At 34.6% G+C, this 21,294-nt stretch overlaps 1 protein-coding gene across 9 annotated transcripts in view; it reads left to right on the top strand.

Annotated features, from left to right (window-relative positions):
• The window catches only part of LOC129742369 (aquaporin AQPAe.a), a 219,525-nt gene that overhangs the window by 156,738 nt on the left and 41,493 nt on the right, over window positions 1-21,294 (top strand). The gene's annotated exons all lie outside the window — the stretch shown is intronic.

The raw sequence follows: 21,294 nt of genomic DNA on the forward strand, positions 1-21,294 counted from the left end.
TTAGAAATTGCGAGTTTTCAAGGCTGCTTCTGTTGGTTGTTTGCTTTGATTTGGCCTTCCGGTAGAAAAAGACGAAATTGGATTAGGAAGTGCAAATTTTTTAAGGCTGCTGTTGCTGATTGTTTTTTTTGGTTTGGTCATCCGGTGGAAAAAGACAGAATAGCTTTGGAAGCGCAGATTTTTAAGACTATTGCTGTTGAATGTGTAACCAGTGCGTGGATGAGAAGTCCAAGGTCAGTGAGAATCGTCGACATAAATGTAAATGTGAACAGGAAGCGCTGTGGGGAGTGGTGGCGGACCGTACCTTACACCACCGACGCCATACGCAAATAATGGCTAGGTAATGGTCGAGTAAGATGCTGACCAACAGAGGGCGCTGATTGAAACGCACAGATGGGCAGCCATAGGCGGGCTTCGAAAGCGGCGCAATGGGGCGGAATCCCAGGACGGAGCCGAAAGTTCAGATCCGGGGCGATGACCTACAGCTACGACAATCACTCCACAAACAACGTCCATATCATACGGTTCAACCGATAGTGCGAACAGTGAAAAATAATCTCACTACAACCAGGTGAGACGTGATTGCCGCCCCGGAATCCTAGGGGATGATGAACTGGCCCACTGGAATGGTTCCTAATCCACTTTCGTTTTGTCCCATTGCGCCGACAGGACCCCTTTATGTTTGTTGGATTTATACCCTTCCACTAGAGGACTGCAGCTAGTCTGGAGAAAGCCAACGGTTAAGCGAGGCAAATCCCAAGAGGCCCCGTCACGACAGCGTAGCAGTTCCCACCACACCCAGGCAGCCGTCAACGCCGAGTGGTCCGACAGTACACCACATCCAGGTAACCGTCAACACCTGGTGGTCCGGAAATCGGAAGGGTCAGCCGAAGAAGAGCCACGCCAAAAGTCCACCGGTTTACTCACCTTGCGCCGCAGCGTAGTTTAACGGAAGTAGGCGGAAGGGAGTGAGGTGCTGGGGCAGCCCCGGAGTTCACCATTGGCAGTCATCGTCAAGGTAGGAAGAGCCTATGTTATTGTGCAATCTTAGTGGTAGAAACCATCTTGTCGACCCATCAACCCAATAAACAATAAACGGGGAAAGTTCGTGTTCACAAAGCTCCGTGTTTTCTTGTGCTAGCTAGAACGCGGATAGCCGACCCTGAGGCATATTGAGGGGGGTTCTTATAGATGCTGGGCAGGCTAACTCACCCTTAGGTTATAAATGTTTGTTATGATTTTGCTTTCCGGTGGAAAAAGACGGATTGGCTTTGTAAGTGTAGATTTTTAAAACAGTTGCTGCTGATTGTTTGTTTCGGTTTAGTCAACCGGTGGAAATAGACAGAATAGCTTTGGAAGCGCAAATTTTTAAGACTATTGCTGCTGATTGTTTGTTTTGGTTTGGTCATCCGATGGAAAAACGGAATGGATTTGGAAGCGCAGATTTTCAGGTAGCTGCTGCTCATTGTTTACTTTGATTTGGCCTTTCGGTGGGAAAAGATGCAATTGGCTCAGAAAGTGCAGATATTTAAGGTTGCTTTTGTTGATAGTTTGCTTTGATTTTGCCTTCCGGTGGAAAAAAAAAAGACGGAATTGGCTTAGGAAGCGCAGATTTTTAAGGCTGCTGCCGCTATTTTTTTGTTTATTTGGCCTTCCGGTGGAAAAAGACGGAATGGCTTTGGTAGCACAGATTTTTTGAGGCTTCGTTGCTGATTGTTTGTTTTTTTTTTGGCTTTCCGAAAAAAAACGGAATTGTCTAAAGAAGCGCAGATTTTTAAGGCTGCTGCTGCTGATTGTTTGTTATGATATTGCTTATTGGTGGAAAAAGACGGAATGGCTTCGGAAGAGCAGATTTTTAAGACTGTTGCTGTTGTTTGTTTGTTTTGGTTTGGCTTTACGGAGGAAAAAGACGGAATAAATTTGGAAGTGCAGTTTTTCAGGCAGCTTCTGCTGATTGTTTACTTTTATTTGGCCTTCCGGTAGAAAAAGACGGAGTCATTGATCTATTCTTGTGAGTGACAGACGTGTCTGAATGAATCTCTGAATTGAGATTCATTAGAATCGTCTAAGCACGTCTGAAATAATGCCTGTTATTTAGACTAGAGAATAGGCCATCTTTATAATAAGTTAGGTTTAAAATCAATACTTTTTTATCATTGTTAGTTCAATCATAGTTTTCTTCTTTAATTGAACCTCGAAGCTTAAAAATTTCTGAAAAAAGGATTAGCGAAACTTCACTGTACAAAGACTTCTTAAGTGCATATTAAATCTAGATTTCCTTTCCAGCTGACAGTATACCTTAGCCTGTCTGACAATAATGAGAATGCAATCATTTTGTTTCCAATATAACTACAACTGAAAGGTATTCATTATTCAATCACTTAAATTGTTCAAATGCTAACATTTATGAAATAGAATAAAATAAAAAATATGTTTCGTTTCCAATGTTTAGCCATCATTGAAAATTTCTAAAAATCATTGTGTTGCAGAAGCCAATTCAATTCATCATACATATACATATGTTTCAATCAACGATATTGATTTTTGAGAAGGAAAAAAGAAAAATTAAGGAACAAAATTGACCACTTTTGGAATATTTCATGTAGAACAATTATGTTGGAAAATAATTGGGTCTCACCAATTGCTGCCGAAATACTTATCCAAATTTTATTTTATTTGATGTCTAGCGCACTTCAGTAATTCAGTTCACTCGGTTGGAACATTTTGAGCAAATGATTACATCTGTTCTTCTAGAAAACTACAAATTTCAGTATCGAATCCTGGAAAAACATATTTTAATATTATTTTAAACACTGTTTAAATTAGATTGTGTTTCAAAAAATATATATTGAGAACTATATTTGACAAATTAGAGAGTATATGATAACAATCATTTAAAATCGTTCAGAATAAAATAATAATACTTAAAGCAAGTTCACTGGTGTTGGGAAAAAGTGGTAGAAATTATGACATTTTGAAAATTGTACCATGCAAAATTGTTTTCAAGATCTTGGGGCATTGTATTTTTTTACAACGCTGTTTCTATTTCAGCCGTTTGTGATAGAAATATTGCTATTTTTGCATCACAGCATGCGAAAATACAACACGTGTTGTAAAAAAACTAGAAGGCCACAGATCTTGAAAATGTTTTTGCATGGCAAAATTTTCAAAATGCGCCGTAAGTGTCGAAATTTCTACCACTTTTTCCCAACACCAGTGAACTTGCTCTTAGCTAAGGTTCAGTCGTTTGGTTGTAGTTCAAATATTCCACTTTTTACTATTCCAGTACCCAGAATTAATATTTTCACCCTGGATATCATCTTTCATCCTCTTTTTAATTTGTCCACAAATTCGAAAGCACTGGAACATACCTTTTTTTTTTAAATATTCTAGAATACTTTTGGGACAAAAGGGAAAATCTTCGAAAAATTTGCCAAGCTTGAAAATTTGACGTCAGTTGTTACCGCCGTCTACTCTGATCTTGATTGATCCATGTTTAACTGTGAAGGTAAGTGATGGTTAAAAAAGAAAATTTAGGTAGAAAGTTAACAACTGCCAATCCATTTCTGTCAATTTGAGGGTTTATTGTGTTCTACGGATGTTTAAGGATTGCTATCCTACTTTTCGTGGAATGTACAATGCAAACAAAAAAGCATTTATTTTTTAAATCAATCTTAAATTTAATATACACCAGCTCATTGTAGGTGTTCTAATTCATTACAATGAAGTATCATCTGTTTCTGTTTCCCACATTTTGAGAGCGTCCAAACACGCGAAAATATTCACCAATGCCACCCAAAAGCTAAGAACAATAAAGCTCATTGATTGGGCGAAGGTAAAGTTCGGGCTTATTTGCTCGCATTCGATGAAATGAAGAAATTGCTGTTGATGCGGATGAATGTATGTATACCATATGGTTGATCATTTTTGGCAAACTCGTTGCACCAACAAGCAACGAATCAGTACAAAAAGACATCCTTCCATGTTGAAGGTTGCTCACCGGTTTAATTACCTTAAATCTTAACGTGTGAAAAAAATCACAAGGATTGAACGTGAACTTGGCAGTCATTTTTCATCCAGCAACAGGTTCCGAAGTCGATTTGTTTCTGAGTGACCAACAAACTCATAATGACGGAGCTACCAAAAGCTTGTAAACACATTATTGATAGTTTTTCTATCATGTGCATCAGTTATAACACTTTCAACCAAAACACGGCCAGATCATGCGCAGTCTGCGGAGGTAACGCGCCTCAACGAGCTATTTCCCATTCATTTATGCTGGTAATTGGCATGTTTAAAGTTCTTCATCAACTCGTTTGCCGGCACAGGTTCCAGTCAACATCCATCATTAGCGCCACGCTATTTCCTCGGTTTTGTTCCGTTCTTACCTTTAGGAACGTTTTGGATCAACATCAGGGCAACTTCAGATCAGAGCTCACGTTTTTGGCAGCTCCCCAAATTGATGGGTTCAACAATTATGGGTATACAGAGAAGCCAACCGACTCATCAATTGGACGTCTAACGCGTAACTACATACCTAGTTCACGTGATCCCACAGTGAACCGGCTAATCTGTGCGAATTTATGAGGTGTTGAATGGCATTAAGTTGTTTCCGCTTTGATCTGGATTACTCTGCCAACATTATCAATAACATTACAATTAATGCTTAAAAGTTTATTTTCGGTGTCATCGAAGAATTTCTATTATTTTGTAGTGATTTTAAACAAAAAATTTAGTCGGGTTTAAGTCAGGAGTGTCAAATTGACACTCCAGGAATTCAACGGGTAAAAATTTCTCGAACGGATGAGGGTTAAATCGCTTATTATATTTCATATAGAGATTCTGTAGATAAATTGGTTCAGAATTTGAAAATTGTACCAAAAACCGCTAAGTGTGAACTCACCAAAAGTATGCAATGTGAATAACATGAAAGTGTGCGCCTGGAAGATGCAATACGATTACGAATACATAAAACGAACAAACAACTTTATTCCACAACTGAGTTTTCGTTGTGCCACATCATTCAATTTACCCCGATGTAACCTCTTTATTGCTAAACTAAGGTTGAAAGATTGCCCGTTTTTATCCGGTTTTGTCTTGATATTTATTACCGAATTTGGGAACAGTCCGTCCCGGCCCGGTTGCCTAAATTTCATTGAAAAATGCTCGGATTTATTTACTTTATTTGGCAAATCAAACAAAAAAAAGTGTTTTAATTTTTTTTTATTTATGCCTTCAAAACGAAATTTTTTGAGCAAATTCTATTAAATTTAATATGAAAAGTTTTTTGGAAGCCTAAAATACGATCCTTAAAATCTGTCGATAAGTTTCGATGAAAACATTTTTTTTTTATTGATTTTTGTTGAGTAATTTCTGGGTGTTATTGTTCGGATTTTTGGCCGTCAATTTTGAAATCAAATGCCCGAATTTAGCCAGGTTTTTAGATAAATTTACCCGGATTTGTCCGGCCCGGATACGTGCTAAAAAATTCTGGCAATCTTATGCTAAACCTATTCTAAATTTGTAGAAAATATTAAACGCGGCTTCAGCAGTTTAAAAAGAACCTGAATTTTCATTTGAATATATCCATTGAACAATAAAAAAAACTTCGCCTTCGAACACCTATGTACATTCCGCAGTTAAACGCAGTTGTTTCGATGCAATAGAATTGGTAACTACTTTTTAAATATCAGATATGCTCCAGTCAATTACTGGGGACTGTTCAAAATTGATGTTTCATGGTTTCTTCATTCAAACAATTCAACGCAATTGTCTGACTATGATGATGCAAATAACTCACAATCGATGGGAAATGACCAATTTCTGGACCACTGATCCTGTTTGCGATTTTCTTGCTAACGAATCCGATTATTTTCTGCACCCTTCAGTAGAGCTACTAAGGTCATTGAAAAATCAACCAGAATGAACTTCAATTGTTGACAACTTAGATTCGATCAACGAAACGGCTGCATGAGGCGTCAATCTTTGTCGACTGGCACCGAAATGTTTCCTCTCACTTTAGCCTGAGGGTGCGACTCAAATCTGTCATCCTCCGATCGTACGCATCGAATGGCGAATTTTAACACCCATGTGGAGGTCAAAGTAGCATTTATGAACAAAGATTCTTTTTATAACTTTTTCTAACTCGGCAGTTATGCTATCCTGAAACTTGAAATAATTGTCCATGCTCTTATGACCTCCTTCCATTCAAAGGAATATAGTGGTTTCACGTACTTGTTATCCAAACATAAGTAATTGCTCTGCTCTATCCTTCGACCAACCTTCCCGTATCCAGCATACAAACAAACATCAATGAAAGCGTGCTGCATACATATCTTTGTATCTGCCAGGGCATCGATCAGAGTGCGGCTTGTTTCTTTCAAGTTCAGAAAGCTAGAGCGAGGCTCGCTGCAGAGGCTGGGAAAGAGCTGATTTTGCAAGATGTCAAGGTTACTAATCCGTTGATGTTTACTGCTGGGTGAACCCGTTCGGTAAATGTAAGTGGAAGGACATGAATCACAATCATTTTACCCCCAGATCTTAAGGGTATTTTCAATATTAATCATTATAAGAATAGGGGAGAATAAGGATATTTGATCCCTGGGGATACTTTATTCCTAAGCTATGCCTCGAAACCGGAATGTCTTACAAATTTCAAATGTTCCACAAAAATGTGCCAAATTGAACAAAATAACAATGCTGTATGCTCAACAAATTTTAAGAATTTTATTACGAACTATGTTTGAGAAATTTAACAAAATTTTAGTTGAAGATATTTTTCTATCACTTTAAAATGTTGTTAAAATTTTGAACTAACCTTTTATCTTTGGATTTTGGGGGTTTTTTGCCTAGGGTCAGGGCACCCAGAATTAAGGATCAAGTCTCCTTGAGTAAAGTATCAAGGCTCCTTTAACTTAAAAAATATCACAATAATTTTCGTCCCACGAAAATGCTTCTAGTCCATTTACGGAATCATGAATCAATTCAACTTTTAGACCAAAAAAACTCGAAATAGCACGCTGTCAGAAAATGCAAAAAATTCTCCAAAATGATATGATGAAATAAAAAAAGAAGGTCGAGTATCCCTATTTTTCCATACTAATCTGATATCTGAATATGAAATCTAAATCTAAAATCCTAATCGAAAATCTGAATCTGAAATCTGAATCCAAAAATCTGAATCTGAAACCTAAATCTGAAATCTGAATCTGAAATCTGAATCTGAAATCTGAATCTGAAATCTGAATCTGAAATCTGAATCTGAAATCTGAATCTGAAATCTGAATCTGAAATCTGAATCTGAAATCTGAATCTGAAATCTGAATCTGAAATCTGAATCTGAAATCTGAATCTGAAATCTGAATCTGAAATCTGAATCTGAAATCTGAATCTGAAATCTGAATCTGAAATCTGAATCTGAAATCTGAATCTGAAATCTGAATCTGAAACCTGAATCTGAAATCTGAATCTGAAATCTGAATCTGAAATCTGAATCTGAAATCTGAATCTGAAATCTGAATCTGAAATCTGAATCTGAAATCTGAATCTGAAATCTGAATCTGAAATCTGAATCTGAAATCTGAATCTGAAATCTGAATCTGAAATCTGAATCTGAAATCTGAATCTGAAATCTGAATCTGAAATCTGAATTTGAAATCTGAATCTGAAATCTGAATCTGAAATCTGAATCTGAAATCTGAATCTGAAATCTGAATCTGAAATCTGAATCTGAAAACTGAATCTGAAATCTGAATCTGAAATCTGAATCTGAAATCTGAATCTGAAATCTGAATCTGAAATCTGAATCTGAAATCTGAATCTGAAATCTGAATCTGAAATCTGAATCTGAAATCTGAATCTGAAATCTGAATCTGAAATCTGAATCTGAAATCTGAATCTGAAATCTGAATCTGAAATCTGAATCTGAAATCTGAATCTGAAATCTGAATCTGAAATCTGAATCTGAAATCTGAATCTGAAATCTGAATCTGAAATCTGAATCTGAAATCTGAATCTGAAATCTGAATCTGAAATCTGAATCTGAAATCTGAATCTGAAATCTGAATCTGAAATCTGAATCTGAAATCTGAATCTGAAATCTGAATCTGAAATCGGAATCTGAATCTCAAATCTGAGTCTGAAATCTGAATTTTAATTATGATACTGAAATCTGAATCTGAAATCTGAATCTGACATTTGAATATGAAATTTGCATTTGGAATTTGAAATGTGAACTTTACATTTTAAGTCGAAACTTTGATTTCGTTTTGATACTAAAATTTCAAATTTCATTGCATTTGTTCACATGCCAGCTGATTATGACCTAAATTAATAAAAAAAACAAATCTTGACATTTTTGCGTGCTAAAATCAGTTCAGCACCTCACTGTGGTGACCACAGTTAATGTCATGTGTTCTGTTATTGTTTTCGATTTGCTCGTTCAAAATCCTCGCCAGCGCCCTGAAGCGTGTTTTGAGAACACTCCCAAAATATGAACACGCTTTTGTAGTGCGGTTTTAGTGACACACAACAACGGGGGTGTCCACTTAAGGGAGGTGCCGAATGACTTGTTCGATGTCAACTGTTGTTGACTGCTGCTGATGTAGCATATGCGGAGCACTCATGAACTTGGTGAGTAAAATTAGAATGTAGGCAGGCACAGATTTTTGCCGGTCATAGCCATGCTGCGCAGCGTAGAAGTTGAATGAACTCGTTGATCTGGTCTTACGCTACTTATGGCAGCGATGGCGGCGATGATGACTGGCGTGGTTCTCGGAGTGCGACGTACCAAAGACCCTTGGATTTCGCAGAAGAGGCCCAGCCTCCAAACGGCACATACCATATGTTGTCGCGAATCAGTTGACTCTCCTAGGCTAGGACTACTGACTAGACTGAAAACTGGCTCTCGTCTAGGTCTAGACCGTGTAATTGTACGGCTGCAGCACTTCGAACCACACTTCAAGTAAATTAATTATTTATAAAGAACCGCTCAGAACTTGACACCTAAACAGACAAAGCCCACAGCGTCTTGCATTGAAAAAGTCATTTTTTCTAGTTGAACGATTTGGCGATAAACCGCACTAAATGGTAACTGTTATTCGGAACGTACAACCTATTTTAATAAATTTAACATAATCAGTCTGTTGACGTAATGGAAAATCTGACCTACTCTATTTTTAATTTTTATTAAAGGTACTGGTGAAACAAATTTGTTTTAGAGTCGTGAACAGAGCAAGCAAAATGTCTCATACACCTTACTATAACCCACAATCACAGATTAGATTGGTAACAAGTCATAACCATAGTATTTGTCACGTTGTACTTCGTGTGAATTGAACATGAAAATTATTCCTCTTTTCAATTGAAAAGAACCTGATCTAGAGTTATAGCGAAAGATAAATAAACAACTACTCCAGAGTAATGGATTTTTCTAGACCTGAATCAATCAACAAAAACAAGATTGTTTTTATTCGCGCGAAGAGCAAAAAAAATGATTGCTCTAATTGTACTGTTCTCCCCGATTATTTGCGTTGTAAGTTGTTGGAATCTGCATAAACAGGTTGAGGTGTTGGAATTCCCCGAAACCTGCGTGGTTAGCTCGAAATTTGTTTACGGAACTGGCAAAACGAAATTTAAAGCCAATAATCATTGATTGGTTTCTTGCCGTGCTGCGTTCGGTTGGATTTATCCAGAATCGAATTCTTCTTTATACAATTCCTGGTTGATATCTAGTTCTTGACATTGGAATTTGTCATATAAACAATCTGGTATTCAGGTTTGATCTAATTAAGGTTGGAATGTCGCTTTTCTTGTTACGTTCAACCGTTTTGCTTTTTATTTTTTTGCTTTTAACACACAAACACATTAGACTGGTCCGTATGATTTTTATAACATTTTTTTCAACACGGAACCTCTTGATTTTTGCCATTAGTTAAAAAATGACTTCCTGAAAGTTTCTACTGAATTTGTTGAAGCTTGAATTGTTGAAGCGAGTTTGCGCAATCGACTTCAAATTTGTATGGAGATTCTCGACAAAATGTACGAAAACTCACATACTTTCACTATTTTTTTAAAATTATGCCTCCAATATGCTATTTAGCTCAGAATTGCAGACGTTATAGTTCAAACAATGAGGAACAAGTGTTTTGAAGATTGTAACGCGAAACGATTTTACTGTGGTGATAATTTCGCAATTGAATTAGTGATTTTTTTTTTCGCATTTCGTTGATCATTCGTGTATGGTGCAGGGGTCATTCCACTAGTTTACAAAATAGAAAAAAATCGCAAACATTAACTGACCCATGTTTCTAATGTTAAATCAGGTGCTGAGTTCAAAATTTAAATTTAAGAAAAAAATCTTTGAAGAACAGATGTCTTTCAGAAAGCCATTTTATCACCTAGTTGCACCAATCAGGAGGGTGCTGAGTCGAAAATAAGGATATATTGTATTGTCATGAACCAGTTTAAATAATACACATATTTTACAGCATTTTTTGTATTCTACCAAATACATTGAAAGGCTCTATCGGTATAAATCATGACTGAGTCGGGACATTTTTAGGGGCCGTTCACTAATTACGTAAGCACGATTTTAGAAATTTTCGACCCTCCCTCCCCCCCCTGGTAAGACAAAGTAAGATTTTTCGAAACCCCCTCTCCCCCCCCTAGTAAGATCTTACGTTTTTAATTCTATAAGAAATTGACACGTTTTTTCAAAAACCAGCTTGAAAATATTAAAAATGTGTCATGCATGCTTCAAAGCAGAGCACTTTTTAAGTAAAACTTAATAACTGCATTTGAAAAGCATGATTTTCACAAAACAACAGATGAAATGTCTTAAACGATTATAGGAAAAATAATGTTTTAAGGACATAGCATGTTCGGGGTTACGATAATCTTCAATAAATTCCCACAATCGAATAAACAATACAAAATCTAAATTCCGATTTGAAAACAAGGGAGAGATCAGGCTAGCACAAAGTACAATAAAAAATGTTTTGTTTTCAACTAAAATCCTAAAAATCTAAATAAATATTATTCTATGCTACTAAAATTGGTACGAAAATGTTTAATGACAATTACGTTGTTAATTAAAAGCTGGGTTCACTTGAGGTATAAGCGATAAAATTTTACGATTTTTTCGGTAAATAGTTTGTAAAATTTAGAGTTGGTAGTGGCTCGGTTGGTATCACTGAAAAAAGTGTCTAGAAATTTATTATCTAAAAGCCCCCATATCAATTTTTAAAGACTTCTACATGATGAAGTCATTTTCAGAATAAAATGTTTTCAAATCGTGGTGTCAGATTGGTGTCAGATGATTCCATAAATATCTCAATTAAAAAGATTGTTATGAAGAAAAGTGAATAGCGACGATAATGTGATTCAGTGTTTCTGTCACCACTGGTTTGAATTAATTCTCTATGATTTTGTGTAGAACCAGCAACTATTTTTTAATAAATAAAACAGATTAAAAGATTAATAACATAACATCAAAAATTACCAACAGATAGGAAGTGAGAAATAAAAATAAAACCTGAGTGGTTTCGTATGGCTGTGACGAATTAACAATGTAATATTTCTTACGTAAGATTTTTGGAAACCCCCCCCTACCCCCCTAGTAAGAGATCGTAAGCAAATGTGAAACCCCCCCACTTCCCTATGTGCTTACGTAATTAGTGAACGGCCCCTTAAGAACGAAAAATGAATCCGTAGATGAACTCAGTAGAAGTATTTTCGTGATACACGAAAATTGTGATATTTTTTAAGTTAAAGGATACTTGATTCTCTACTCAATGAGACTTTATCCTTAATTCAGGGTGCCCTGACCCTAGGCAAAAATCTCGCAAAATCCAAAGAAGGTCCGTTGACTATTTTTGCCATTTAGTTCTCATTTCACAGTTTGTAAGTATACGGCAAAGTGTAAAAGTTTGTCCACTACGCTAAAGTCATTGCATACTTTAAGGCTCATTCTTCTCTCATAGGATAGGCACATTAACGTAGGGTTGCCATTCGTCTCGCAAAAGCAGAACATGTTCCGCTATTTTAGACAATGTCGGGCCGTCCCGCTTTTTTGTCAAAATTTCCCGCGTTTTCCTAAGAAAACGTTTGTCCGTGCTTTATGCTTTATGAAATACCTCCTCGATAATTTTCAACTCCTGTCATTTTTTTTCTATGCTCCTTTTACCCTTTTCGATTTTCAAAACTAGAAATATTCTTACTTAAAGATCATAATATTCATCGATAAGGCAGTAAAAATTAAATAGGGAAAACTTTTATCAAGTTCCAATGACTTATACTGGAAAAACCTAAATTTATCCTAAATTTAAATGTATTGGTTCAACGCAGAAAGTCATTCAAATATAATGTTTTTATTTTCAAAATTAGCAGCATTTCTTTCAAAGTTTATAAAAGGCAAGATTATCCGTTTTTAAAAAGGCAAGACCTATCCGAACCGGACGAATCCGGTCTATTTTCTCTTAAAACCTGGCCAAATTGGGGCAATATCCGGGCAAATTTGGTCAAAATTATGGAATTATTCTATAAAAATCAAAAGGAATACACTTTAAAATATACTTTTTCATCAAAACACATCAGCAGATTTTAAATAGTATTTTAGGCTTTCGAAAAACTGTTCCTGATTATTCAGAATAAACTTGCTAAAAAAATTGTTTTTGGGCGCAAAAATTGAATATTTATTATAACTCAATTCAGGTTTAGGTCGTTCAATATTGGAAACAAAATAAATAGATCTGTGCGAAATCCAGGCTTTTTTCCGCGAAATCCGGGAAACCGGTCCGGACTGTAATTTTCCTAAATTTTGTGTCAAATATCCGGATAAGACCGGGTAATCTGGCAAGCTTATCTTGGCATCTCCATAACAATTTGGTTCAGTTAAGCGTTCTTTTAGCATGTTCTAGTTAATATTTTTCTATTCAAGAAAATATTCTTTAAATTTCTTCCAAATGATGATTGCTCAAGATTTGTCTTCGGAATCCTAGCAGAATCTCTCGAATATAAAGCTTAAGAAAAAAGTCTAGTTCTGATAAAATAGAACAGGACTACCGAGCGAAAAAAAACTATTTTCAATCAACAATGAATGAATGGACGAGTTAAATTGAAAAAAAAACTTGGTAGATGATCAAAAACGACTGTCTCAAAAATATAAAAACTTTTTTCAAATATCTAATTTTAAATTACTCTGAACTATAAGATTTTCGGCTGAACAAAGATGGCAGTTTTCTTGAGAATTCAATTTTGTAAACAAATTTCGTTTATTATTTATCCATATGTTTTCCTATGAAGCGGCTCACACATTTTAAAACTTTCTATGCACTATTTTAGCTGAAGAAACATATTCCTATATATATAAGAATGATCATAAAAATTAGGTTTCCGAAATGTTCCGCTTTTTTCGGCGATGTCCTGCTTTTTTTCGTGAAATGTCCCGCTTTTTTTCTAAAAGTATCTGGTAAGCCTACATAAACGCGTTTTCCACAACGATCCATTCCCCTGGATAGCATCGTTCGATGTTCTTAGAACATCGGACATCTTCAAACGACGTGGTCTAAGTGCACGTAGTCCTTAAATTCATTGACATTAGTTTCGGAGTCAGCAGTAGTTCAATAAAAAAATAACTAAGCTAAAAAACGGAATACTGTTTGAGCTAAGGTTGCCAGATTTTTTTTCCAGCACATATCCGGACCGCGCAAATCCGGGCTATTTTATAAAAAACTTGACAATTGATTTTAAAATTATTAACCGCAATATCCGGGCAAATTTGGGCCAAACCAGGAATTTTTCAACAAAAAATAAAGTTTAAAAAGCATGATTTTTTTTTGTTTCTTCGAAATGTGAATCGTCAGTAAATGTGAATCGCATATCAGGCTTCCAAAAAAAAACCGTTACTAGTTATTTTGATGAAATTTGCATAAAAAAACTCGTTTTTGGACGCCAAAATCTAAAATTATATTGACTTGATTTAAGTTCTAAGTATGATTTTGCTGATTTATTGAATCAATCCGGGCTATTTTAAACAAAATCCGGGAATTTAAGCCGGACCGGACTTTTCCCAGATTTTGTATCAAACATCCGGACAAGTCCGGGTAAAACCGGGATATCTGGCAAGCTTAGCTTAAGCTGACTTTTTTTTTTTGCTGTACAAACCAGATTGGAAATGAAACTTGGGCTAGCAATGTATCGTCTATAAAAGAAGCGAATGTCAGAAATTTTTCAGAACGACTTTCAATCAATTTTATGCGGAGAATATGGTTTTATGATATTGTGTACACGTACAGGTTCATACTAATCACACTCAAATTCTTACAGAAGTGCCTAAACTTTTCAATACATTTATACCACCAAATAAGGTTTTCCTAAACAAAAAAATTGATGGATATTGAGATTCAAATTTCACGGAAACTGTCAAGAATTACAAAATTGGTATGATTAGTTTTAGTCCTAAATTTATGCACAATGTAATAGTAGAATTTTTTTTAGTTCAATTAGGCTAGGACAAATTTGAAATCTTTCTTTCGTCACTTAGAAACATCACGAGCGGAATTTCCGTTGAGGGTCAAAAGCGCCTTAATGTATTCCATTAAACTGTTTAATGCATGATGTTGTTTTTAAACAACAGTGAAAAAAATTTGTTCGCAAACCTTCCCAAATAGCTCACATACGATTAATACAACAACAAGAACATCATCCTGAGCTAATTTCCTGTAATCTTAGACACAACTTTGTAAAATAATGTATAATCACTGAATCGGGCAATTTTTTTTCAGATCGTTTCATTTCTTTTTTTATGTCCTACTCAGTAGGGGAGAATGGGAATACTTGATCCCCTTTTCTTCATATAATCATATCGTTTTATAAGAAATCGCCGTCGCCGTCGCCGTCTTTTAATTAAAATAAATAAATGTACGCATAATACAATAGCAGATTTTTTTTATTTCATTTAGGCTGTAATATTTCTTTCGTCACTTGGAAACATCTCGAGGGGAGTGGGGGACAGTAAAAAATCCAAATTTTCGATAAATTGGAAAAATAGAACAAAAAAATCTGGTACAAAACTTGCATATGATCATCATTTATCAAACCTTTCAAAAAAATACCTTAAATTTTATTTATTCTCCTCTTCAGAATTTTCGAAAAATTCGAGGAAGGGGAGTGGGTGGGAGGGGTTGGACAAAAGAAACATTTTATGTTTGTTCCGGCCTTAAAAATGTTAAAAATAAATTAGTGTCATTGCGACTTTTATTAACGATGCAGTTAAGGGAAAGGCTTTGAAAAAACTCTCCTGTACAACTAAATATGTTCGACATTTACTCTTAGGCCGCATTGCTTCCACCCTTTTAAATAAACGCGTAGTCAACCCACCTTGACACCTTTTCCATCAACCACCCTATTATTAAAAGAAATTTTAATGGTGTTGCCAGAATTTTTTCAGCACGTATCCGGGCCGGACAAACCGGACAGTTTTTATATAAAAACCTAGCAAAATCAGGGCATTCGATTTCAAATTGACGACCATAAATCCGGGCAATATCCGCAATAATTTTGTCAAAACTCAGAAATTCCTCAACAAAAATCAAGAAAAAATATGAAAAAGAATTTTTTTTTCATCAAAATTCATCCATTGATTTTGAACAGTATTTTAGGCTTTTAAAAATCCTTTCATGTTTATTTTTGGCTTGGCAGAAATGGCTTATGAAATAAAAAAGAAACCTTTCTTAATAGACCTCTATGCTCGAATCTAAATAATTTTCCCCATTTCTGATCCAATTCACCCCATTTAACGGTATGTGTTTTTTAATCAATAACAAAAACTCCGTGAAGACTAACAAACATAGAAAAAAGCAGCTATTTCCAAAAATAAATAATAAGTTTAAGGCTTATTTCTCTTGTTCCTCAACACAACTTTCTTGAGATAAAAACTTAAAGCACATTTTCGATTAAACTTGGTTTTATTTGGTGTTGTTAACTTCAAATTAACAGTATCAAATATTTTCGGCTGTTACTCATGGTTGAGGCTTCAAATTATATATTCAACGATTTCAGTTTAGTTAGGCACCCAAATAAAATATTCTTACATAATGTATAATTTATATAATTTCAAATTAAAGTTTGTTACTGGAAAATTTGGTAGTCTCCACACCCGTAAACAAGAAATCAGAAAATTGTTTTCGGTTTTGTAAGAATTTCTCTTGCTCAATAGCTTTGTTATCCAACAAGTTTGAATCTAGATGCAAGGTAAATATGACAAATTGCTCAACTAACTGCTCATCCCCCGCATCAGGGTAATTCATTGCGCGATTTCAAGATGATTTGCTCAAACACTTTTGGAAAGATAATATCTTTACAATCCGAGGCGGTGCGGTTTATTTATTTCTACGCACCAAATAAACGTACCTACGTCTAAGTACGGACAACAAAGATAACGATCCAGAGCGGACGTCAAACCGTGTGTAAACATGTATGTAATTGAGCTTATATAAATATATGACAAAGTGCTACTTACCTTCCAGGCAGATAGAGAATTAATTGCTCTAAAATATATCTCGCTAAGTGCATCTGATACCTACTTATGCCTGCGATAAGTACGCGAACTTTAGAAGTCGAGAGCTTAGCAAAAATCTACAAATGCAGCATTCGACATTCAGCAGGTGATCTGAAATGCAAGGCTGTGCACTATTCTCAATTGGGTACCTGGCTCACTACTGTATCAGTAGTTCATCGTTAAAAGGTCAAGAAGTTGTTTCGATTCCAAAACTTTATAAATTAGAACTAAACGATGTTGCATTGATCTGCCACAAATGGCTTGGATTGACTATTTTTTATGGCACGCATGCATGCGTTTTTCATGCTGATTTGTAAATTTCCTGAAGAATTGGAATTTATTGATTCATTTTAACTTTTTTTTGTGAGGTTTCTGTTAGAGAAAACTTCAATTGTACTCTTGAATAGTGTTTATTTTTTAATTTCATGTTATTATCTGCTTATCATTCTTTTTTTTTCTGCTTCAAATTTCTGCTGCTGCTGCAGAGTTTCCGTTGAAGGTACAAAGCGCTTGAATGTAGAATACAATGCATAATGTTGTTTTAAATCTACAGTAGAAAAATCTGTTATGCATACTTTTTCAAATAACTCACGTACGATTAAAACAACAACAATACCAACATCCTGAGCTGATCTCCTTTAACCTTTAGCACAACTTTTGTCAAGGAATGTCTCATTAATACTCATGTGTTTTTTAGTTAAATTAGTGTTGTTTTATAACAAGACTGCGCATGAAAAGGTTTATTTTATGTAAAAACAACTTTCTTCTATTTTCTAAATGGACCTTTTTTTAAAAAATTGACTGACTTTGTTCGGAAAGCTTTCAAAACTGCAGAAAATGCTGTGTCTGTAAATTAAACATTTACATTGATTTTACTGATTTAACTTATTTCCCAGTGCGCAGATATGAAGTGCAGCCATAACTGTAACCATATAAGCAGTGTTAATTTGAAAAGTTAGGAGTACTAGTAAAATCTCGATCAAAGTTTTTTTTCGGATCGTTTTATTTTTTATTTCTATCCTACTCAGTAGAGAAGAATGGGGATACTTGATCCCCTTTTCTTATTTTCATCACATCTTTTTGGAAAAAATAGCAACTCGTCGTCTGTTGCATTTTCTCACACCGTGTATTTTGTGATATTTTAAGGTTAAAGGAGACCTGATCTTTTACTATAGGAGATTTGAGCCTTTACTCGAGGAGCCCTAAAGCTCGGCATAAATTAAGCAAAATCTTAAGATAAAAGGTCCGTTCACTATTTTTTGCCGTATAAGTGTCAGACAAAGAGAATTCTAAAAGTTTGTATACTACGGTCTACGATAGAATCATTGCATACATCAAGGCGCATTTTTAGATAAAAACCAGTTTTTTTGAGTCCTTATTATCAGAAAATTACTGGATAAACATTAGTTATTGAACAAATATGCGTTTTTCATTATTTTTTTTAGAAGAAAAATGTATATTTATGGACTCGATGGATCAATTGAACTCATAACATACATTTTTGATTTCTTAAAAAAATTAAGAGTAGACTTTTTCTTTAGATATACGGCATTATGAAGATAATCTTCATTATACTTAGATCGACATATTGGAATAAATGTTTTTATTATAAATTTTCATGTGGGATACATTTTGAGGTGATGAAAATAGATATTCAAGTCACATTTTGTTGAATTTTTCAAGCAATATTAAATTACTCATAATATCTTTTTTTTTTAATTTGTTGAAATAACAATATTATTGTTTTGTTCTATTTGGCACATTTCGTTAGAACATTTGGCACATTTCGTTATACAGCAAAGGAATCAAGTATCCCCAGGGATCAAGTATCATAACAAACCTTGAGTGACTTTTCATTTGAAACAACTTCGTCGAACTATATGGGAGGATGGGGATACTTGATATTAGTACATATTAGTTTTAATTTTACAGTTGAGAAGTGTCAGGCAAAAGAATTCTGAAAGTTTTTCTACTACCCAGTTTCATTGCATACTTCTAGGCGTAATTTTTTAATTTTTAGATGGAAGCTTTTTACCCGGAAATTATTGGATAAATATTATTCATCGGATAAATATTAACGATTTCGTGCTAAGCAATGATTAACATCCATCCAGAAGAAAAATATATCTTTTTGGACTCGGGGGATCAAGTAAATCCATAACATACATTTTGGAAATCTTTTTTTTTTTAATATTTGGAATTTACTATTCTTTTGTAAATATGGCATTGATGAGTTTATATTATTCTCTAACGATTGACTAATTGGAATATATATTTTTCTTATATTTGTTTCGTGTGGGAAACATTTTAAAGTGATAAAAAAGATTTTTAAGTCACATTTTGTTAGATTTTTCAAACAAAGTGCAATAACTTTAAAAAAAATTGTTTTTTTTTTTAAATAACAGGTTTGTTGTTTTGTTCTATTTGGCAATTTTTATTGAACATTCGATGTATGTAAGACATTTCAGTTTCGAGAAATAGCTATGGAATCTATTATCCTCTTTCTCCCCTACAGAAAGATCTAGGATTATGATTTAACACGTTCGTCGCCACGTCACCCATATTCGGCAGACGGGTGTATTTCCTGGGGGGCCCCGTCACATCAAAAAGCATGTGACGCTCTCTTACTTGAGTTTACCGCTCAGCTTCGCCACACGTTTCAAATATGGGAGTTCTCCCTCTTTGCTTTCTCTCTCTGAAAATTTCTTTGGGCCCGGCTAGCAAAACTACCAAAATGAGCATGGCGACGAACGTGTTAATGCGAACTAAGGAAAGAGAAGCAGCATCTACTACTAGCTCTAGAATTATCGCGTCAACACTAAAGTCAACTTCGGATTTCCGACTTCCTGCTTTACCACCGAGGTTTTTTTAAAATTCAAATCCACAAGGTTCCCGATTGAATATTATCTTCTGAATTAAATTTATCCTTGAGCATGTTTTTTGCACAATTCACAATAAAACCCCATGAATGCTCATTAATTGAGAAGATCCTGATTAAATTCATGTAAAATTGATTTTCAATGATTTAATCATCCTGAAGATTTGAACACTCTCCAATCAATAACTTTGTTGTCAGAATGCTATTACTTGTCTTGGTACATTCAGCAATGTGAAGTTTTATATTATTTTCAAATTTCATTACAACTCTTTTCTCTCAATTTGTAACAATTTGATGTCTTTGACAAAGTTGTAGCCAGGGAATCTTCCTATTAGATCATGTTATTGACAAATCAGGATTTTTCAGGACACCACTCATTCCGCTTAAATTGCATAAAGAACGGCGAAAATTAGGTACTGTAGACGCCTTATATTATGCAACTGAAGCGAACAGAATTTTGGCTGGCCTGCAGTTTATTTGCAAAAACGTCATTTTAATATCATCTAAACCGAAAATTATCCTCAGCAAAACTATTTTATCACAGATTTGTTTGATATCCTGGTAATTTAACTATAAGTTCAATTACAATTTCGATATATTTTTGAAAATCAGAACAATTCAGTACATTTAAAAGATCATTTTTCAAAAATCAGGACAATTTGATAAATCAGGACGGGCTTTCGAAAAGGATAGCGGAGGATGGGGATACTTGATCCCCTTTTTTATTTTTATCATATCTTTTTGGGAAAATTTAGCAACTCGCCGTCTTTTGCATATTGTGACAGCGTGAAATTTCAAGTTTAGATGATCCAAAAGTTAGAACGATATATGAACTTGTTGATAAGCTAAATGCATTTTCGTGAAACTAAAAAAAAAAGTGATATTTTTTAAGTTACAGGAGACTTGATCCTTTACTAAAGGAGACTTGATCCCTTATTCAGGGTGCCCTGACCCTAGACAAAAATCTAATAAAATCCGAAGATAAAAGGTCCGTTGACTATTTCTAGCCATTTAGTTTTCATTTCACAGTTTGTAAGTATCAGACAAAGAGAATTATAAAAGTTTGTCATCTACCCTAACGTCATTGCATACTTTAAGGCGCAATTTTCTAGTGTATAGATAAATACAGTATTTTTAACCCTTTTTAACATATGATTACTCTATAAACATTAGTTATTGGTCAGATATTAGTAATTTCATGATAACCAATGATCATGATCCATTCAGACGAAAAATACATCTTTTTGGACTTTAGGGATCAATTATATGCTTAACATACATTTTGGAAAACTTCTTCTTTGAAAAAATTGAGAGTTTACTATTACTTTGAAAATATGGCATTATGAAGTTCATATTATACTCTAACGATTGACATGTTGGAATAAATATTTTTATATTAGTTTTTTCATGTGAGAATCATTTTTAAAGTGATAAAAAAGATCTTCATATCACATTTTGTAAAAATTTTCATACAAAGTTCAATAACTCGAAAATTAATATTTTAATTTTTTAAAAAGATAATATCATTGTTGTTTTTTCTTTTTGGCACATTTTTCTAGAACATTTGAAATTTGTAAGATATTCCTGTTTCGAGATATAGCGAAGGAATCAAGTATCCCCAGGGATCAAGTATCCTCATTCTCCCCTACCTATCATCAGGACACCTGTCACCTCTAATATCGAGTAGGAATAACGATAAAGGCATGTAAAGTGTTTGAATACTGATAAATAGGGGAGAATGAGGATACTTGATTCCTTAGCTATATCTCGAAACTGGAATGTCTTACAAAGATCAAATGTTCTAGAAAAATGTGCCAAAATGAGAAAAATAACAAAGCTTGTAGTTTAAAAAATTATA

The sequence above is a fragment of the Uranotaenia lowii genome, chromosome 2, assembly GCF_029784155.1.
Source record: "Uranotaenia lowii strain MFRU-FL chromosome 2, ASM2978415v1, whole genome shotgun sequence".
NCBI classification, from domain to species: domain Eukaryota; kingdom Metazoa; phylum Arthropoda; class Insecta; order Diptera; family Culicidae; genus Uranotaenia; species Uranotaenia lowii.